The 20,649-nt window shown below is 38.4% G+C and overlaps 2 protein-coding genes across 4 annotated transcripts in view; both read right to left on the bottom strand.

Annotated features, from left to right (window-relative positions):
* Window positions 1–13,075, bottom strand: part of LOC134848909 (beta-catenin-like protein 1) — a 183,865-nt gene extending 170,790 nt beyond the window's left edge. The window contains exon 1 of the mRNA XM_063866458.1: window positions 13,052–13,075. The gene's annotated coding sequence lies outside the window, so the exon portion shown is untranslated. The remainder of the gene's footprint in view (window positions 1–13,051) is intronic.
* The window catches only part of LOC134848911 (protein SET-like), a 229,324-nt gene that overhangs the window by 136,657 nt on the left and 72,018 nt on the right, over window positions 1–20,649 (bottom strand). The window contains exon 1 of one of the 3 annotated variants that reach the window (XM_063866464.1): window positions 13,053–13,072. The exons of the other annotated variants lie outside the window; for them this stretch is intronic. The gene's annotated coding sequence lies outside the window, so the exon portion shown is untranslated. Of the gene's footprint in view, window positions 1–13,052; window positions 13,073–20,649 lie in introns of those variants that run through there. 3 annotated transcript variants of the gene reach the window in all.

Raw genomic sequence — 20,649 nt, 5'->3', positions numbered from 1 at the left:
GCTAAATGGATAGATGTTCCCGAAGGTGTTCTTCATTCTTTCTGAGAATGATGATGACGTTGTTTGTTTCCCAGTTCCGCTTGCCATCATAGTGTTGTCTGTCGGAGATCTTCTCGTTGCCGCTACCTCAGTTGAGATGTCGGACAGTTCCGACATCTCCTCTCGATCCAATGTCCCGGTGGAAGTGGCAAAATCATGGCCTTGTTCTACCGGGGTAGATTCACTCGCCAGCCTTCTGCCTCTCCCTTCCAGTTTATTTACTTCCTGGTTGTCATTCATGGTGTGGTCCGTATTGACCTCCACTTCTAACGGTTCTCTTCGCTCTTCTGAGGTCTTTTGACTTCTCGTTTCAACCATCCTGCCTGAAACCGTCCCCCTTTTGTCAGACCGGGATCGCTTGATCCAATCCACAAAAGGATCGGTCATCGTTTTTCTTTGCTTTTCAGGTATGAATTTCCTAGAGCTATTACCTCGTTTTGGTATCCTTGACTTGTCTAAGCTCATTCTCTATTTGTCACTTTCCTATGCCTACTCTTGACTCAATTGCTAGAGACCTTATAGTTTTATTAACAATAATAATGACACAACACAATAAATTTCACCAGATTCTATTAAATAGTGACCACGAATCCCTGTATGTTGTCAGAGTACAGTTTGTATAAAATTTATTCACACTGACCGTTTATCGGTCCAAAGATCTGGAAACTAGCACAATATGATGTTATCAGTCAATTTAAAAGATAGTGTATTCACTACCTAATCAAGCACAGTTTACGTTGATTTAAAATCAAAAACAAAAATATATATTGAAACAATATGAATGTATATATAAAAAAGCGTATGTGTCTTGTACTCTTAGTCGGTCGCAGTACAATAGTCGAACCTGTCTTTTAAAGAAAAAGCTTTCCCTGCTTGGTGCTGCACCAAACAGACAAAACTTTGAAGGCAGTAATTTTCTCAAGTGGGCGTCTATTGCACCCACCGAGTACTGTGTTACCTATCTGCCTTCGGACTGCCCGAGCTAGACCTACTAAAATCCTCAGGGCAGTCACTTTTCCCAAAAACGTATTATGTTTCAATCCACACCAATGAGTCACGCTCTTTTTAATTTAGACTTAGTGTCATCCGAGTTCGGACCTGTTTTGTATTAGTCTGGTTCTTTTTGAAAGGCAAGTTACCAGTGCAGTCACTGATACCTAGCCTGTGTATTAATAACCTAATACCTCTCGCTTTTTAGTCTTTCTTTCGTTTACCTAAGTCCTTAATAAAATAATACCCCTCCGGATTGGCACAAATAGGACCCTTCCGGACTGTTTGAATATTGACCCCTCCGGATTGGGACCCCTCCGAATTAGCAACTATAAGACCCCTCCGGATTCGGACCCCTCCGGTTTTGTGGAAAGTAGACCCCTCCGGATTCGGAGCCCTTAGCTCTGTCAAAGTAGCTTTTCGTAGTTTTCTTAATTTCAGCTTATACCCCTCCGGATACGTTCTGCGTTGCTCTTATGCTGTTTGAATTAACTGGGAAGGGTATAGGATCCTTTCCTAGACCCCTCCGGATTGAAGTTAAGGCACTTATTTGACAATTCACACTAACGGTGAAGGGTCTTATCACTTGCCTAATTTCGACTCTATTATGGTTGTCTTGTGCCTTCAGCCCTCCCTTCTTGTTTAGAACTGTCCTAAGTTACTTAGTTCAATCGCTATCAACTTTTGGTAGGGGTATAAAGGTTTTTCAGAAAAATTTATAAAACGTGAATGGTGTACCCCTCCGGATTTGTGTAACTTGCTAAAAACAATCTCAAAAAATTTTCACGCTCGTTTTTCCGAAAAATTTCTGATCCTATTAGTAAGCTCAGCTAATTTCTGATCTATTGGTACCAAGATCAACTCGATATGCTCAGTAGTTCCAAAGTTATTAACCAAAACGTCTTTTTTCCAAACTCAAAAAAATTTTTCTCTTATAGGTTCCGCCTAACTTTTTCCGCAAATCTGGTCCTTTCGACCTAAAAATTATTGATCCGAGCTCAGAAGGCCTGTACTCTTCTAGTTCAATGCAAAAGACCCGATCTAAAACGCTATTGTAGAAAAAATTTGCGAAAAACTATGCTACCTGGACCCCTCCGGATTGATGAATCCACCAAATCAAACACGTTATGTTCGATTTCTCTGCAACCCGGAAGGCTTTCGGGTAGCGAATTTTAAAACTTGTAGATTCACTAGTGGACGTTGTACGAACAACTATTTTTACTGTCCTACCTCAAAAATTTCAAAAAATTTTCTAAATTTTTAGTGTTCCGTTTTCTCAAAAATCACGAAATTTCAGTTTTCGGTACCAAAATAGTTCCAACCACCTTCGAACTTAACTTAACCGGTTCTACCTATTATGGTAGTGCAGTTACGATGTAACACACTAACTTAGCGCTTTTTTCCGTTTCAAAAAATTTTGATATCTCAAAAATCGCGACTTGTGGGGGGATCAAATATCGCAATTTTGATCCTAAAAACCGGTCTGTTTTCGTTGTTTTTGACTGAAAATCGATATAAGACTATTAATATAGGCTATATAAGTAATAATATTAGTAATACTATACCCCTCCGGGTCTGTTTAATATCCGAATTAGGGTGCTTAACTCGGATATTCGCAGTTCGGTGAAGGGTCACTACAGTGCAGCACTGTCGAGCCCCCCACGGATTACTATCTTACTTTTTGTACCAAAAGGGATACAAAACTTGTTAACGATACCCAACAGTCGATTGTTGTTGTCGTTGAGCCCCTTCTTGTTGCTCCTTGTACTGCTTGCCGGATCGGTCTTCACCCAAGACCCTTCCGAATTGAGCGCAAATCAGCTGACACCTCCGGACTGAGCGCAATTTATCATTAACGTGCTTAAATGCTCAAATAACCCTACAGTACAAGCCTCACAAACGGGCCTCAAAATTGATCGTAACGATTCTGACTGATATAAATGCCTGTAACAACAATATATCTATCAACAACAAACGGGGGGGTTGAATCACATCTTGTCTGGGGGGATGATTTCTACTGATTTTTTACTTTTTTACTGTTTTTGGTTTTTTCGGTTATTTTTTTATGTTTTTTGTTTTTCTTGGGTACTATACTACTTTTTGTTTGGTTTTACTTATATCTTTAAGTGTTTTTGGTCACCAACCACTCAGGGGACGAGGGGACGGCCGATCCCCCCACCCTTCCTGGTTCGTGAATTTTCGGTCTTAACTAGGTTAAAAAACTATTCACGGCAATTCGGAAGGCCTCCGCGTTCCGAACTACCCTTCCGCTCCGGCGGTTTAGGCCTATTAAGGGCGTTAATGTGAGCATCCGCTCGGCGCGGAGTGCTCGTTAACGGTTCTGCCGGTCATGATGTTAAAAAAGAATAACACCCAGGAGCGCCACAAAAACATACATGTAACATTCGCCCGGAAGATACATATCGACGGATAACAAAACTAAGTCTTAAGACGACTGGCTAGCGTCTAAACAGAGCTTTGCATGTTTTTCACCGTCTCTACCAAGCCAGTACTTTTCGGTGGTCTTTCTTACATCGGGTCGACAAAAACGTTACTGCTCTCCGGCTTCGACCAGAACGCTCAAATTAACTGAATTACATGCAAAAATAGTGAGCTCATGGCTGGGTCTCAGTATCCCCAGACCACGAGGTCACTCCTAAAACCAGGGCTACTACTTATTATATTACTATTGTTTTTGTTCAGTAGATAAAAATCATCATCTCCATCGAAGATGGATCAACCCTTTCCCCCCAACTCCTAGCTTCTCATCCTTATCAAAATGAATCCAGTTGTTAATTAAATTCAATTCAGGACATGACAAGAAGCTAAAAGGTTATATAAAAGGCTAAAAGTTCCAGTCCCGAAACCCTTCCGGATTCTTGAATCCAGTGAATCAAGCTCCTTAAGTTCAATTTCACGCCAATCCGGAAGGCTGGTTCTCACCCTTCACCGTTGTTGGCAACGGCCTTGCAACTATTGTAGCAGCACAATAGTTGCAACTTGGAACGTTCTCTGCTATTTTAGTTCGTTGTCGTTTTTCTTTAATCTCGATTTTCGTTCTGTTCGCAATCACAGATAAAGTTGTTCTCTTTTTTCACTCGTTTGTTGTTAAAAATGGCCTTTTCAGCATTTCTCCGAAATGTGACGTCATCATTCGAATTTTTGAAAATTTAAAATACTAGAATATTCTAGCCCTCACCGTTTGGCTAAACGTTCCAATAACGTCGCTAATCCTTCGAAATCATCAACTCGGAAGGCTTACTGCTAAAAATTCGAAGCCTGCATAAATTGCATTTTTCACATTCTGGTCGAATGTCACACTACGAGTCTATCATATACTTATATAAAGCTGCGCTTTTGTTCCTTTGGCTCTAAATAAAAAAGTTTTTTATGTAGTTTTATCGTTTATAGTGCCGAGTACACAGGGTTCCTCGGTACACCCTGGGTTCCTGCCCTGGGTTCCTCGGTACACGTGCACAAGTTCTTACAAAGCTTATTCAAAAAAATCTCAGTGCTGGGGCCGGCGTCATCCTGAACTTCAACAGATATTGGTTGAAAAAATATCCATAATTAATTTCAATCTCTGAGATCTAAAAACCAACCAAATATGCGGTATTAAGGGGCTCACACATCGTTCAACCTGTTGCATTTGAAACCTGTGGAGGCATGTTCTCAGACTCGCTCGGGTTCCTTGCCAGTATTGGCGAAAGAAAAACCAAGGCAACAGAAGAGCAGAGAGCTACGGTTTTTCTAAGCCAAAGACTGAGTGTAGTGGTACAGAAAGGAAGTGCGGCATGTTTTCGAGAAACTCTGTCGGAACGCTGACAACCCTTTGGGAAAAGATTTTAAACGCTGAGCGGGAATTTACCAATTTGATACATACAGATGGTTAAACTTATTAAACAGTTTCATGTTAAATGGCATCGGTCTTGTGTGGAGTATCTCCAATGGGAGATTTTTAGAGACAAGACCCTGTATGTTATGAAAGCGCACGTCTTCAAAACATCCAAGACGAAACACTTATTGATTGCTGACTCGCAGGCGAGGAGACTAGTGTTCCCGAACTTCAACATTCTGTCAATTCCTGGTGGTAGGATCTTTCACGTACAGATTCATTTACCAACGAAAGGTCAGTACGAAATAGTCTGTTTATTTGTGGGCGGAAACGACACTTTCAACGGTACCCAACCCTCCGCACGCGATCCCGAAGACATTGGAAAAGAGTTAGCAAAACTTTCTAAGCAACTATCCCATCTGTGCGAAAGGGTATACGTGTTAGGCATCCCCCCACGAGTTGATAAATTGACCAACGACATAACAGATCGCCATCTCGAGGTAGACAAAGTTATTCAGCGCGAGGCCATAGGAGATACTTGGGTCTATAGAAGTATTAAACGGGAAATATACTGTGAAGCCGATATCGCAAACGATGACGTTCACATAACCCAAGAATCCCTGAGAGGTCTTCGAACAATCCTGACAAACAACGTTCTGCGATCAAAGTGGTCTTTGGAAACGTCCCGAGACAAGCACCCAGAAGTATTTTACTGCAGTCAGTGGTGCAATTGCGGAACCTACAATTGCGGAACCTGCCTTTTTAAGTAAGTTTATAGCTCTCGGAACCCCAATACGGGTTCCACTGTTATAGACTTGCTAATTTTTCTATCTTTAAGTCATCTCAAGCTCTCGGAACTCCTAATGGGTTCCACGGCGAGAGGTGACTTCTCATCTAAATACCGCTACCAGCTGGTAGCCCGATAGTAAATCACAACAAAACATATCCCCCCAAAAAAACCCATTCAAACAGCCCCAAATAAATGAGTTCTTAAATGGAAAATAACAAAAGATGCAAAACATGCTCAAAACTCATAAAAAAAAGAGACGCAGTATATAACTGTGTGTCATGTGGCAAAAGTATGCACATGACTACAAACTGTACAGACTTGCCAGAAAATGCCATAAACGTATTGAAACAACTGAACAAGAAAGTTCTTCTGTTATGTAACAGATGTGTGGGAAATAACCAGAAGGATGCAATTATTAATACTAAACATGCGATTGAAAGCACTCAAAAAATACAAACAATCGAAGAAGGCATCAAAGAACTCAAGGAAGCAATGATTGAAATCAAATCAAAAATGCAACAAAAACAAGTTGCGCAAGAAGCGAAAAAACCCACACCCAAAAACGGGAAAACATCCCAAAAAGAATACGACGGCATAGGCATAAGAGGCATTTCCGAGTCAGAGGCAACAGACGCCAGGTCAAGAGCAGACGAAGATATGCAAAAAGTGATTCATCTTCTTGATGTGATGGACGTCAAGTGCCCAATAAGTGATCTCAGAAGATTCGGAAAATACGCGGAAAATAAAAATCGTCAGTTAGTTCTAAGAGTCTCTGCGCCATGGGAGAAACGAAGAATCCTTCTTTCTCTACACAAGCTCAAAGGCTACGAACACAAAGTATTCATAAGCAAAGAGCTAACACCTGATGAACAGGAAATCGAAAACAACATGCTCAAAACAAGACGTGATCTCATTCAATCCGGAAAATTCGAGAGCACACAACTGCGACTAAGAATTCTAAAATTAATTAGAAAAACTGAAAACAGCTAGGTAGAGGTAAAACCCGATGACGATTCAGCCTGACTAACCCAAAAACAAAAACTGGTATCAACAATACTCACCTTTAATGTGAGAAGTTTCATAGAAATGTCACGGCGAACTTGTTTAGCAACTGCAATCTGTCTTTCAAATAAACCTGATATTTTATGCCTAACTGAAACATGGCTGACTGATGAAGTAAGATCCGAAACTTTTTTTATATCAGAATTCGAAATATACAGATGTGATCGACCATCCAAAAATTACCAGACGAAACATGGCGGGGTCTTAATTGCCATCAAAAACAACTCTAAACATCAACATGTACCGATAAACTCAAATATTGAACAAGTTACATTGAGACAAAAGGATTTCGAAAAAAAATCCTCTCTCATTTGCTGTGTTTATTGCCTACCAAAAGATAGTCCACATAGACCAACAGCCTTTTCTATTGTTGATTTTCTAACCAAAATTAGTGCAACTGCAAAAGACTTGAATTGTGAAAAAATAATGATAACTGGAGATATAAATTTTTCGAAAACTGACTGGAAAGCAATGACATCAGATGATCCCGAGGAAGATCTAATCCTTGAAATTTTAATTGATCACAATTTTGAACAAATATTGGCACCTGAAAAAGCAAAAAACTTAGATGTTTTCCTAGTCATTAACCCCTCTCTAATCATTAACTCATTCATTGAAGAAAATGTTAATAAAATGTATTCAATAGAAAATAAAAACCTCAGTGATCACAATGCCTTTACAACAGAAGTCAATCTGAACCAAAAGCTAATTGAAACAAAAAGTGATGACAAAGAAAAATATGCATTCAAAAGAGCAAATTGGAGTGCAATCAACACTACAATAATCAATAATCTCTTCACACCGTTTTGCTTTAGTAATTGCGATTTTTACTTGATCAATGGTACACCTGGCTTTGGTGAATTCTGAAAGAAAATATACCTAGAGTAACAGAACATAGAGCCACACTCCCCCCTGGATCACACCCCAATCTCCCACCTTATTAAGCGCAAAGAAACTTTACTTCGGAAACAACAATCCTGTCCGAAACCAGAAATTCTATCTAAAACTACAAACTTAGAAGAAAAAATAAAAATATCTGCTGATAAAGATCTGAAAAACTACGAATTAGAGATTTTTGCACCAAGAAAGTTTAGTACAATTCAGAAGTATTTGCGAAGCGTAAGAAGAGCACCTAGACTACCTTCGATAATGAAACTTAACGGCAAAAATTTTGAGACAGACAAAGAAAAATGCGATGCGTTTATTCAATTCTTCTGTAGTGTATTTACGAAAGCGGAACAAATAACCGAATTAAGTATCTTTGAAAAAGCAAAATACAACCAGGTCGAGATGAATAAGGACTGCATTGAGAAAATAATGCTCGAACTAGACATCAATAAAGCAACAGGTCCAGATAATTTGGGAAATCTTGTCTACACAAACTTAGCGAAAACAGTATCAAAATCAGTCCTCCTAATTTTTCAAACTTTTTTGAACAAAAGTATATTCCCAGAAACGTGGAAGTTAAGTGAAGTTGTCCCAATCTTCAAAGATGGTAACAAATGCGATATTAAAAGATACAGACCGATAAGTTTACTATGCTGCATCTCAAAATTTTTCGAAAAGGGGTTATTTGACTACATTTATGAAAGAGTGCGACATCAACTTCATAACTCTCAATATGGTTTTTGTAAAAAACGTTCAGCAATTACCCAACTCCTTGCTTACTTACATCAAGTATGTCTAAATTATGATGACCAAACGACCAAAAATATAACAGCGCTCTATCTAGATTTTGAAAAAGTTTTTGACTGCTTTCCGCTTCAACTTTTATTGCATAAATTGAAGTGTTATGGTTTTGGAGGAAAAGCAATTCAACTAATAGCCTCTTAATTATTTCTTCGAAAACAGTATGTGCGAATAAACAAATTAAAGTCTAAGATATGTTACGTAACAAGTGGTGTCCCTCAAGGTTCTCTATTGGGACCATTACTTTTCATACTATATATAAACGACTTACCAGATAACTTGAATCTAGTTGACTCTTTTGGACATACTGATGACTTTAAGGTTATAGCAACAACTCAAACAGAAATGAACTATGCCACTACGACAATTGAAAATTGGTGTAGTAAAAACCAAATGCTGACTGAAATATGTGATGAAGGGATTCCTGACTTTAACCTCGGTTACTATGATACTTTTGACCTTTTGATTACCCATTAAAATAAGAAAAAAAAGAACATACTGAAGGAACAAAAGCGCATCTATATATGAGTATATCAACATGATACAAAGCAAAATCGATTTCTACGAGGACCGAAACGTAAAGAGAAATCTTATAAGACTGATGTGTAATTTTTTCAAAGAAAACTGGACTAGAAATATTTGTGCCAGTCGGTCATATTTGGAAGTTTGACCTTGAGAAAACGTTAAGTCTTGATTTTGGGGTGAAATGCAATTTTCAAAAAATTCAAATTGAGCATGTCATGCTCAAGTTTCTCGCAACAACTAAAAATACCTGAAAAAAAAAGATCAGAAGAATCGAACTATAAGCGCGGGAAAGTAGTCAAAAATAGCAGCGGGAATTTTCCATAACAGAATTCGAACGAGATTAGAGCTGTCCTATTCTTGGCAGAAGACGGAAAGTGATCGCGAGTGGAGAAGATATAAATTAGAGAGGACCAGAGTGAACCTTCGGTGGAAAGGTGGACAGCTGAAACTGCCCAATGGTCCAGCCCAAAAATTTGTTTCTTGAGTTAAAACTTGCTTATTTCAAACTTCTCAAGTTAAACTTAATACCCAATCAATTCTAGAGTTGCTTTATGATTTATTTTCTCAATTCTAGAGGTCGTGTTGGTATGTGTGTACCTAATTTAGTTTTCTTGAGGGTGTTTTTTTTGTTATGTTGAACTAGGGAGAATTTTTAGGTTGATCCATCTGAAATGCATCAAAGGTCCACTGTCTAATAAAAAGTAACTATACATAAGGTTCCGACCCTGTTTTTAACGGCATTTGCGTATTTTAGGCAAATCAGCAACGTTGTACAGGTGCCCAAGTGTGGGGCGTCGTAAGGTTTTCAGATAGCTTTTGACATCAGCGGACCACTGTGAGAATTGACTGGAACAGGTGACCAGCGAAGTGGGAAAGTGGAAAACTGGTAGACTTGACCACTGGGAGACTTGATTGGAACAGGTGACCAGTCCAGGGGAATGTGTGACCAACCAACAGGTGACCAGCCAGCAGTGTGACCAAAGCAGAACAGAGCAAATAGAGGAAGGTACACAGAGGTGTTCTGCTTGGTCAACCGAGTATCGATAAAATCCACTTTACATTATAGGGTATAAGTGTAAAATTGAATAAGCAGATAACCACTGTTTTGAGGAAACGGTTTTACTTGAGCAGAGCTTGAAAACAGGTTCTACGGATTTTCTTTCGAGATGTTTAGCACCCATTGCTCTTAAGGTTAATTTTCGGCTTAAGTGGGGAGCTAGATAGGGGGAGGTTTGAAAGAGGTTGGCGGTTCAAAATTGTAAAAAAAGGTGGGACACATTTTAGTAACTATACAATCGATTTCGTCAATTTAGTTACATTAGTAGACCCAGAGTCTAGAACGATCCATCTATAGACTCAGAACAAGATATGCAACGCAAGCAGATCTAAATTTAAGGTAGGTAATCTGGTCGGGTCGGGTGGGGGAAACGAAAATTGACAATTACTGGACCCCAAAAGGAGAATACCCCATAAGATCGGTAGTAGGGGGGAGGAAAAACACGTGACAGTCAGGTACCAGACATTTTTCACAGAAGACGGCATAGGTCGCCTATGATTTTTAGGTATACTTATCTTTCTGGTTTTTGGTAATTCTCAAAATTTATATGTTTTTGTGGCAGATTTCAGAGAACTTTAACGATTCGGCTCAAATTATAGACTAACAAACAAGTTGTTTTTCGACTTGCATCGGATTGAAACAGGAAAAGCAATTTTAGGGTACTTACTAAAGAATATTTTGGTGAACGGATTTGGGTTTTGGGGATTATTATTTATACTAGAGCTCCAGAGTTGGTACTGGGATAGTGGATCAGGTATCCCAAAAATCGACATAGGTAACGGGGAAACGTTCAATCAGGCGAAGAAACACTTGAGCTACAAGGTGGGAGAAAGTACAGGAGTCTTGTCGGCAGTCTTGGGATAGTGATCCAAGTGACCCAACACTCAGTCTTGGGATGGTGATCTAACTGTCCCAACACTCAGTCTTGGGATAGTGATCTAACTGTCCCAACACTCAGTCTTGGGATAGTGATCTAAGTGTCCTAACACTTGGGTCTTGGGACAGTGATCGAAGAGTTCCAACACTTGAGCGAAGGGTCCTATGAGAGTTCAGAAAAGTTCTGGGACGGCAAAAAAGTGTATCAACACTTGAGCGAAGGGTCCTAGGAGAAATCAGAGAAGTCCTGGGACAGCAACGAAGTGTACCAACACCTAAGCGAAGGGTCCTATGGAGTTTAAAAAAGTCCTGGGACAGTAACGAAGTGTCCTAAAGGGTACATAAAACTACTAGAACCGTACTAGGACCGTACCAAAGTGTATCAAGACCACATCGAAGTATCCCAACACTTGAGCGAAGGGTCCTAGGAGAGTACCAAGAAATCCTGGGACAGTACTCAAGCATCCCAAAACTAGAACAAAGGGTCCCAAGGCCTGAAACTGATTTAGACTCAAAACTGATTTAGACTAATTCGACTGGTTTTAATTTTTTAAACATTAGGGAATCTTGTTATAATTTCAATCAGATTTTACAATAGGAACTTGTAAATATTACAATTGTTGATAAAGAAAATAAAGAGTATGGTCAGCACAAGCAACAAGGAACAGAAGGCGAAAGAAAAAACCATGGAAGAACAAAGCATACCAGCAAAAGAGACTGAAATAGAAAAACCAGATGGAATGGAACGGAGGGAAACAGAGTCAACACCGATGCCAAATACAGAAGAACAGGAAAAGAACACCATAGAGTTTTCACCAATAGGCAATGGAGGAGAAGCGACCAACACACCGGAGACGATAAAAGACGACTCACAAACGAAGAGAATGTCATTCACCGAGAGGATTGCTGCGATGGTCGGAATGAAGCCAAGAGAGAAGGAGGAGATAACGGCAGTGACCGAGAAAAGCAAAACCTTTGGGATTGTTTCCACGATAACGACGGAAACCAGGAAGGATAAGGAAGAAGTCACGCAAGAAGCAGCAGCTAGCGAAGATAAACGAGCTGATGAAACGAAAACAACTTCACTAGAGCTGGGAGACTTAATGACACAAAAATGAAATAGACAAAAAGTTGAAGTGCAGTGAGGAGGACCGCCAAGTGCTGGAAAAGGAAATAAGACGCAACAAAAACGAGAACCTTGATAATTAATATGTCTTAGCAAGGGCCAAGGAAGAAAAGCTACAGCAGATGTCGGACAAGGTAGAGACTACCGACAAAGAGTGAGAGAAACGTATCAACAAGGATATGGAAGAAATAAAAAAACGGTACGACACCATGAATGAGAAGTTGTGGAATCTAGAGACCAGAATGGATACAATGTGCAAGGATCAAGCTGAAAGTTCTTGTTCCATACAGTCCAAACTGGATGCACTCTTGAGAATCTCTATAGCACAAGATAAGTTAGTGGCAGACAAACCACAGGGATTTAGAGTCGACTTTGTAGAACCGCAACGGAAGAAACGGGAGTCTACACCGTTACCCGGGATTGCAACGAGCATAGGGGCAATAGGGTCCGAGACTACTATGAAGGGTGGAACCGCGAACTCGACGAATGCACCGGGGGACTCGAGTACACACACAAAGGTAACACCTGACGCCATGACGTGGATGAGTACCCGAGAAATGATGAACAGAAAACTTGAAACATTTGCAACAAGGATTACAGATTCGAGTGATAGAGGAAAAGGTAAATCCAGAAAGACCTTCAAGAAATCAAAAGATTTTAAAGCCGACTCAGATGGCTGCATTGACACCAGGGTAGATGTCATGAGACTACATCTAGAACAGGACAACCTGAATGACGAAAGGCTGGCCTGCACAGCAATACTAAGCAATATAGAGGGCACAGCACTAAAATGCGTAGGAGAAAAGAAAGAGGAGGAGCGTGATACAGCGGAACAAATCTTCGAGATACTGTTGAATCGATTCGGATCAGGAATGAAGGGCCATCGAGCGATAATGAGATTTGAAAAAAAACAAAGGGAAGGGTTCAGTAGTGCACCACCAGACTCTTCAAGCCAGTTCTAGTTTGTTACCTCCCCATAGAAAGCCACCTGACAGACCTGTCTCTAAAATCCCTCAGAGGGCGCTCCACAAAAAGGCACAAACATCAAACATAATAAATCTATTTAATAAGTTTATCACAACAATTAGGCTAAAATCTTATCACAACAAAATTTAGGCTAAAAGTTTATGACTACAAAAAACTAGGCTGCTAAAAGTTTATCACACAATTAGGCTGAAAGTTCTATTTTCAAAACCATTTGAGAACTTTCTTTATCAAAAATGGGCTCCATCCAGTTTTTTTTGGATTCCGATTTCCGGAGCTACTTCACATTTTGCTAAGTCAAGCCAAAAATCCAAAACATCACTATGTGCTTAAGCTTCGTGCACCAAACCAAAAATGTCACTTAAGATAGCTTTGGCTCCTACTGCTGAGGTTAAAAAATCGGGTAAGGCTAGGAGGCAAGCGGAAGATACACCCAAGTCACACTTGGCTGCCGGGAGAACTGCTTGCAAAAATTGGCAATCATTCATTTGTACACTTGGTACCTTACATCAAGATTTTATTGATAATCGATCGTATTTTTCCAGTAGATCATTTTGCAAAAAACAGGGACTTGTACGCTAAAAATATAGGAGTTTCGGCAAGCTAAATTTAGGAGTTAAAAAGCATAATGTGCATCCAGCTTATCAATAAACTCCGAAATAGTTTCCAGCTCAGCTATTTTTCCCTTTAGCAGTTCTTGTCGTCAAGATTCGCCCAAAGTGGAGGCCAAGATTACAAGATCATCCTTGGATTTGATTTTTTTAACATAATTTTTAAAATGGACATACAAATGTATTGTACTGCGTACTTGTGGTATGTCCTAGATAATATTGCTCACACTTTGCTGTATTTAAGCTTAAGCCATAGTCTTTTTCTGAATTCTGTAAGATCTCGGAGCACTATCTTGTAGTCGTCGGCTAGGTTTCCATCATCTAAATACTAAACGTTCATTTTCGGTTCAAGCTTTTTTACGAGAGTGTGTATCGTTTCAGCAAAAAGCGGTGGAGTCTCTGGATCACCTTGTTGTGTTCCGTCCTCCGACATAATGATAGAATTTCCGTAAAAATAAAACTCGGTTTATAGTAGGCGCAATGAGTTTTTTTATACAACTCCGGGCGGCTCAAAAAAACGTGGTTCAGCCTAGTTTCTCTATAAACCGAATTAATTGCCTTACTAAAAACTAATTTTAGTAAAATTGAGCACTTCGGGTTGTCATCACGCTCTATCAAAATTATAAAGGATTGTTTAACAATTTCAGCTCCCCGTTTAATACCCCATCCTAATTAAAAACTCCCAAAAAAGTTTAGTTGCTTCCTGCACCTTTAGACGCGAAGCGTTCGAACGTGTTGACGTGGGCAATCGTTCACACACGTCCGTCTATTTTTACGTGTGCGATAAATTTTGCTCCAAAAAAAGGTCCCAATTGTTTGGTTAATTTGTCTCCCCTATGTGTTTTAGGAGCTTAGAAAATGATTTCAAGAAATTATGCCCCGATTTGCAGTTTGGTTACTAATAAGGTCTTTATGAACTTGGGAACAATCTGGCTCCCGAATCAATCGACGTTACAAAAAAACTATCGACGTTTTCGGGGCTTGGGGCCATGTTATGATCCAAGCGATTCTACTGTATCTATAGGAATTTAGTTCCCCATCTAAGACTAGTGGTAGAATCACTTTTATGGTTTTTATCCCATCCATGGGTTTGGACCAAAAATACATTATTTGCCATGTGCACCTGTTCTTTTCGGAAAATTTTGCCAATAGCATAATTGTGCAGACATAAAAAAGGCTTCGGAAATGCGTTCAAACTTGAAGGCACCTATAATGATCTCTGACAGTTCTACAATTGCAACCGCTCGCAGAGCAAGTCCTATGCTAATTTCTCCCCTTCTCGTTTTTTCAGCCTTTCAGGTCATTCTTGTTTTCAAATAATACTCTTTTGTTTTCCATCAGAATGGAGAATTTCGCTACTTCGAGAGTTTGTGTTTCACTTTTGTAACCCTGAATGCATCCTTCCAAGTGTTGGAGATTTCGCCCAACTTACAGATCTCATCTGTGTACATTTTTAAATGTTCTCCATTACTCCCAGCTTCTCGCTGTTATCAAGATATTTTTCGGTATCCTTGATATGATTCTGGAGATTTTGAATTTTGTCGAAGTATATGGCTGCTACTGTTCGAACTGTAAGCATCAACTACTCTCTATACGATTAGACGTACCACTGCTTTAACTTCAAAAAAATTGGAAAAAAATATGCACAAACTCCTCGACTGCAAGCCTTTGTTGGTTTCCCAAAACCACACATATTTTGGCCTAAGTCCCAGATAACTTTGTGTTTATCAATTTTTAGAACACCACAGATAAAATGGTCCTATTTTTTACACTCAAACGTATTTTAACTTGAATCGTTCAAATATTCCGAGCTCACGTGGCTTACCCGCTGATGCTTGGTTGCTTGATCCTGATGTCGCTTGCATTGCACGTTTGTTTCCCTCACCAAACAATAGTTTTCACTTACTTCCACATTTTTTTGGTATTTTTCCTCAAAAAACTGTTTTTCCCCCAGTGGGTTTAACGCTGGAATATCGTTTCTTTGTTTGCCCGTCCTCATCAAAGCCGCAGATAGAAAAAACATACGTAGAATAATTCCTAAGAAATAAAATGATAGCATATTAATTGCAATTTCCCTAGCTTTTCCCCAATACCGGAGCGTTTGAGCTGCAATTCTCAAACACAAACATGAGAACGTCAAAAGGTCTGATAAGAACCTAAGAAGATCAAAGAAGACAGGAGGAAAGAAAGTTGAAATTGGGTCTGGAAACTACAAATTCCGCTGTGTTCCGGAATCAAAACAACCCAGCCTCGAATTTAAAAGTCGAACACCCTTTGAGCCTGAACGAGTTTTAAAATTTTTTCTAAGAAATAGTGGAAGCCAGCTACAGCTTGAAATATTTGTTTGATGATTTTTGAATTTTTTTGTAGTGATGCGGGATGAAGTAGGTTATTTCAAAAACTGCAATTTCCCTAGCTTTTCCGCAATACCGGAGCGTTTGTGTTTCTTTTTCTGTAGACCATGGATAATAGTTCAAGCTGTAACTTAAAAATTTTAACCCAAAATGACGCAATCGATCATGAGCTTATTACCCGTTTTGTCCCATGAAGACCTCTCTACCTGTTATTGTCTTTCTTATTTGTTTTACAAAACGTGATAACTGGCTGTGATAACTCTCAAAACTTTAATCTTGAGTTGAATTTCATCGGCAAAATCATTTGAGCTATAATTTGCAGAATGTTTTCCTCGGTTTCTCGAACTCTTTTGGGATTGGGAATCAACTTCAGTTGATTTGCGTATGAAACCCAGGATACATTACCTGATTCAAAAGCCTTGAGATAGACCTTTTTGCACAAGGTGAGAATATAGTTGCAATAGGTTACGGTACTGATTCGGTCCATAAACTTTATATGTGACTGACTGCTAACATTTGTGACTTCAACCGGTATTTGTACTGACCAATAAACTGGTTTTCGAATTTGACCAGTATGATGGCACTATGATGTACGTACAACATAGTTTTTTTTCAGAATCACAACTCCGAGGCGATTCCTTTTTCCGTTGAACAAAAATGCCAAACAAAATACAATATCTTCTACATTGAATTTGTGCTTTTCCAAAATAAGTACTAAAATTTTACGTCTAGTGCGAAAAACTAAAACAAACGTAAAAGCAATCCTAGAAAAAACTGTTAGCATAGTGATTGCAATTTTCCTAGTTTTTCTCCAATACTGTTATTGGAGTCTGCGTTTCTTTTTCTGCAAATCAAGGAAAACAGTACAAGCTGTAAGTTAAAAATTTTAACAAAAAAAGACGCAATCCATCACGAGCGTATTCTCTGTTCTGTCCCAGGAAGACTTCTCTTCCTGTTTTTGTCTTTCTACCTTGTTTTACAAAACGTGATAACTGGCTGTGATAACTCTCAAAACTTTAATCTTGAGTTGAATTTCATCGGCAAAATCATTTGAGCTATAATTTGCAGAATTTTTTCCTCGGTTTCTCGAACTCTTTTGGGATTGGGATTCAACTTCAGTTGATTTGCGTATGAAACCCAGGATACATTACCTGATTCAAAAGCCTTGAGATAGACCTTTTTGCACAAGGTGAGAATATAGTTGCAATAGGTTACGGTACTGATTCGGTCCATAAACTTTATATGTGACTGACTGCTAACATTTGCGACTTCAACCGGTACTTGTACTGACCAATAAACTGGTTTTCGAATTTGACCAGTATGATGGCACTATGATGTACGTAAAACATAGTTTTTTTTCAGAATCACAACTCCGAGGCGATTCCTTTTTCCGTTGAACAAAAATGCCAAACAAAATACAATATCTTCTACATTGAATTTGTGCTTTTCCAGAATAAGTACTAAAATTTTACGTCTAGTGCGAAAAACTAAAACAAACGTAAAAGCAATCCTAGAAAAAACTGTTAGCATAGTGATTGCAATTTTCCTAGTTTTTCTCCAATACTGTTATTGGAGTCTGCGTTTCTTTTTCTGCAAATCAAGGAAAACAGTACAAGCTGTAAGTTAAAAATTTTAACCAAAAAAGACGCAATCCATCATGAGCGTATTCTCTGTTCTGTCCCAGGAAGACTTCTCTTCCTGTTTTTGTCTTTCTACCTTGTTTTATAAAATGTGATAACTGGCTATGTCTCAAAGCTTTATTCTTGAGATGAATTTCATCGTCAAAATCATTTGAGCTAAAAATTGCATAATTTTCAACGGTTTTTCTATTTCTAATGGGCTTGGGAATCAACTTCAGTTATTTTGCGTTCGAAATCCGGGTTCCATTGCGCGATTCAAAAGCATTGGGATAGTTTTTTTTGCACACAGTGAGAATATAATTGCAATATATTACGCTACTGATTGGGTCCATGAACCTTATGTGCGACTGACTGCTATCATTTGTGACTTCAATCGGTTTTTTTTTGTGTCCACTAAATTTGTTTGCGAACTGGACCAGTATGTTTGCACATTGATGTAAATACAACATTCCTCTATTTTTCAGAATCACAACTCCGAGGCAATTTCATTTTTCCGTTAAATATTTCCTCATTCTTATTTTTTTGCTAAATGCCAAATAAAATACAATGTCTTCTCTATTAAATTTGTGCTGTTGCAGAATACGTACTATAATTTTGGGTATATTGCGAAAAACAAAAACAAACGGAAAAGCAATCCTGAAAAAACTATTAACATAATGATTGCAATTTCCCTAGGTTTTCCCGAATACCAGAGCGTCTGTGTTTCTTTTTCTGCAAGTCAAGGAACACAGTACAAGCTGTATTTAAACAGTTTTAACCAAAAAAGATGCCATCAATCATGAGCTTAATCCCCGTTCTGACCCGAGAAGACCTCTCTTCCAGTTATTATTTTTCTACCTTGTTTTAAAAAGTGTGATAACTGGCTATGTCTCAAAACTTTATCCTTGAGATGAATTTCATCTGCAAAATCATTTGAGCTATAATTTGCATAATTTTCTTCGGTTTCTCTAATTCTATTGGGATGGGGAATCAACTTCAGTTGATTTGCGTATTAAACCCAGGATACATTACCTGATTCAAAAGCCTTGAGATAGACGTTTTTGCTCACAGTGAGAATAAAGTTGCAAAAGGTTTCGGCACTGATTGGGTCCATAAACTTTATATGCGTCTGACTGCTAACATTTGTGACTTCAACCGGTACTTGTACTGACCAAAAAATAGGTTTTCGAAATCAATCAATTTGTTTGAACAATGATGTACGAACAACATACCTCTGTTTTTTTTCGGAATCACAACTCCAAGGCAATTTCCTTTTTCCATTGAATTTTTCCTCATTCTTATTTTTTTGCTAAACGCCAAATAAAATACAATATCTTCTACATTAAATTTGTGCTGTTCCAGAACACGTACTATAATTTTGGGTATATTGCGAAAAACAAAAACAAACGGAAAAGCAATCCTGAAAAAACTATTAACATAATGATTGCAATTTCCCTAGGTTTTCCCGAATACCAGAGCGCCTGTGTTTCTTTTTCTGCAAACCAAGGAAAACAGTACAAGCTGTATTTTAAACGTTTTATTCAAAAAAGACGCAATCGATCATGAGCTTATTCCCCGTTCTGTCTCAGGAAGACCTCTCTTCCAGTTATTGTCTTCCTACCTTGTGTTATAAATTGTGTTAACTGGCTATGTATCAAATCTTCATTCTTGAGATGATTTCATCGGAAAAACCATTTGAGCTAAAAATTGCATAATTTTTACCGGTTTCTCAATTTTTAATGGGCTTGGGAATCAACTTCACTAATTTTGCGTATGAAACCCGGGTTCCATTGCGCGATTCAAAAGCATTGGGATAGTTTTTTTTTGCACACAGTGAGAATATAATTGCAATATATTACGCTACTGATTGGGTCCATAAACCTTATGTGCAACTGACTGCTATCATTTGTGACTTCAATCGGTTTTTTTTTGTGTGCACTAAATTTGTTTGCGAACTGGACCAGTTTGTTTGCACATTGATGTACGTACAGCATACCTCTGCCTTTTCGGAATCACAACTCTGAGGTGATTTCTTTTTTCCGTTGAAAATTTCTTCATTCTTGTTTTTTTTGCTAAATGCCAAATAAAATCCATATATTCTACACTACATTCGTCTTTTTCCAGAATACGTGATCTTACATTTTTAACGGTTAATCCATCAAAGAATGCTGAAAAACAAAAGGTGGTTTCATTAGATGTGAAAAACACAGCTCTATGGCTTTTGTACTTACGAAAAGAACCTGCATTATGGTTTGATCCCTAAGAAAATTCCACGGCAAAAGACCTCTTTTTCCTAGACCCTTCACTTTGCCCTGATTGCTATTTTTTGTTTTTTCTTGGCAAAAACAAAGCAGTACTTGGAAATGAGCTTTTACTAACGGAAACACAGTTTTTCCGGTGGTTTCAATATCATGCATGTACGTTACTTTGTCAAGATCGAAATTACTGCTCCACCAATTAATTACTTGTGGCATTACTGTTGGGTCCTCAAAAACCAAAATACGACCAGTATTTCAACTCTTATTTTTTCATAAAAAATTCCAAGGGATACTTTAACATTGGTTATAATTGAGCCCGTAAGCTTCTAATTAGTTGCAAAATCCATTCCACCAGATATACAATTTTGAGACTTCTTTTGTTCACTTTACTCCTGAAAAATTTGATGATTTTTCAATGAACCTAAGCGAAGTCTTCGGAGGTATCCACTTTCTCCAGAGGTATGAAAAAACAAACTCGCTTCCAAAACCTGATATGCAAACGTTTTTGTATACCATAGTTTCTCAAAATCTGTTTCAAGAGGGTATAGAAAGCATGAACTATCATTAACTCATCAAAAAACTCTTCCTTGTTTTTCATGTTGAGGATTTTAAAGTTGTTTTTACGAGTAATTTACCCAAAGAAAATTTTAAAATTGTCATTATCATCATCTGGTTCAAATTTTTAAGGCCGCGATCGCTCACTTGATTTTACAATTTCTCTGATTGATGATTCTCCATTCGATAAAGCCTTATTATCAACATTCACAGAACTAGCTGCTTTAGATTCTGATTTTGATTTCGCGTTTTCTTTTTGTGTTAATTTTTATGATTTTT

The sequence above is a fragment of the Symsagittifera roscoffensis genome, chromosome 6 (genome assembly GCF_963678635.1).
Source record: "Symsagittifera roscoffensis chromosome 6, txSymRosc1.1, whole genome shotgun sequence".
Lineage (NCBI taxonomy): Eukaryota > Metazoa > Xenacoelomorpha > Acoela > Convolutidae > Symsagittifera > Symsagittifera roscoffensis.
This window is presented reverse-complemented; position numbering and strand designations above follow the sequence as displayed.